This window comes from Chlamydotis macqueenii, chromosome Z (genome assembly GCF_036417535.1).
Source record: "Chlamydotis macqueenii isolate bChlMac1 chromosome Z, bChlMac1.mat, whole genome shotgun sequence".
Taxonomy (NCBI): Eukaryota; Metazoa; Chordata; class Aves; order Otidiformes; family Otididae; genus Chlamydotis; species Chlamydotis macqueenii.
In genome coordinates, this window is record NC_141593.1 from 33,066,809 (window position 1) to 33,068,327 (window position 1,519).

Genomic DNA, 1,519 nt, shown 5'->3' on the forward strand with positions numbered 1-1,519 from the left:
TGATAAGATGCCAAAACTGGGACACCTAAACCTCCAGCATCCAGATGTGAGATGCCTTCCCAGGTTTCCAGATAAACAGGACTTTTATTTTTCCTGATAGCAATGTGAAGAAACATTTGTTTTTTTTTTTTTTTCACTTTCTGTCTGGGTAGGAGGGCAAGGAAAGTCCCTGCTGCTTTGCAGAGAGAAAGGCACCTGTCATTCACACTGTGCAAGAGCTGGGCCTGTTTTATGAAGACTGAATCCATCTGAACCTTGTGGAGATGTAATCTGTTATGAGAAGACTGATGTCCTGTCAGATGCAACAGTGAGAGAAAACCAGCGCTTGCTCTTGAATTAGGTCCTTATCAAATTAAATCACCGACTACCAGAAACTCTATTCAGTGGCATCTGAATAATCTGATAAACTCCATAATAGTGATCTTTTATTAATATAGTTGTTACCAGCTATGTAATTTGGTTGTTAATTTATAATTTATTACACAAACTGTCATTAGTTACCCTAACTAATTAATAAAATCCATAAGGTCAATTTAGAAGTCTTCATTCTGAGCACACATTACCCAGAGAGGCAGGACAGTGAAGTTACATGCCGTTCCTATCAAAAAAAAAAAAAGGGAATCACTGGAATCACTGAAAAATTATGGTTCCTCTTGTTTGTCACCAGCAAAAACCTTCTGCTAACAGCCATTCATGCCTACGTAAGAAGGATTTCCACATCTACCACTGTCATATTTCCAAGCAATTCAGGCCGATTGCTTTATTAGCAGGAAATACTAGGAAAGATCAAAACCAAAGCAGACTTCATGGCTCAGTCCAGATCTTAAGTATCTATAATAAGTAAACATTATGTGCTCACTATGCCACTGTATTTATCACAATATCCATAAACATTAAAATAAATAAATAAATAAATCACACGTGGCAACAGGACTACTGAACTTGTGGCAAATACTGTTTTAGCAAAACATTCTTCTAACAACTACAGAGCTTCTAACTGTTTTCTTCTCTTAGTCTGAGACATCCCCCATAGACTATTTTTAGTGTGCAGTCGGTAATTGCATCTTTTCAAAAGATGCACCTTTTCCTGCCGTGACTCGGATTTGAACCGAGGTTGCTGCGGCCACAACGCAGAGTACTAACCACTATACGATCACGGCAAGCTATCTGTCAAGTACAAATTAAAGTGACAAGTTTTTTACCCAGTGCTCTCCAAAATTTTGTACAAATGGTGCCACCTACAGTTTACACTGAGTGTTAGCAGCAGCTGGTTCCAAACTTTCTTACAAAGAATTACATACTACTCTTCTCAAAATCGCTTCTAGACTTACTTTTCCTCTCTCTTAATAATCCATGCGCATCAAGATTGCCTAAAAACAGGCTCAGGAGAGTCATAATAACCCTTCTCTTGTCCCCTAAATCTTTTCAGAGATAACATTTTTTTTTTCCTTCCTATTTTATCAATGATGGGGAAGGCAAAGGCATGATAGCAGGAAAGTCTGGCAGTGTGCTGTACCGA

General features: G+C 38.4%; 1 non-coding gene across 1 annotated transcript; it reads right to left on the reverse strand.

Annotated features, from left to right (window-relative positions):
* Positions 1-1,088: 1,088 nt before the first annotated feature.
* TRNAH-GUG (transfer RNA histidin (anticodon GUG)) lies at positions 1,089-1,160 on the reverse strand. Its single transcript has one exon. It is a non-coding gene; the product is annotated as a tRNA-His (tRNA).
* Positions 1,161-1,519: the final 359 nt, after the last annotated feature.